This window comes from Brassica oleracea, chromosome C8 (genome assembly GCF_000695525.1).
Source record: "Brassica oleracea var. oleracea cultivar TO1000 chromosome C8, BOL, whole genome shotgun sequence".
NCBI lineage: Eukaryota > Viridiplantae > Streptophyta > Magnoliopsida > Brassicales > Brassicaceae > Brassica > Brassica oleracea.
Window position 1 is genome coordinate 18,665,490 of NC_027755.1, and position 309 is coordinate 18,665,798.

Below are 309 nucleotides of genomic sequence, written 5' to 3' on the forward strand. Positions count from 1 at the left end.
AATGAAAATATTATAATTAAATAATAAAAAATATAAATAAAAACCATAAATTTAGCAAATGACAACTGAGTTATATTATGCTAAAATTTTATTTAACAATTTATGAAATGACAAATGAGTTATGAGCAAATAATACCATATAATTTTTAAAAACATAGTCATTCTTAAATATTTTTTGAATTAATAATTATTTTTAAATTTAATCAACTGAAAATAATATCCGTACAATTGTGTGAGTTAAATTCTAGTTTTATTGATGCAGATTATATATTAGTGCTGCATGTTTTAGGTAACATTTTAATGATGCAC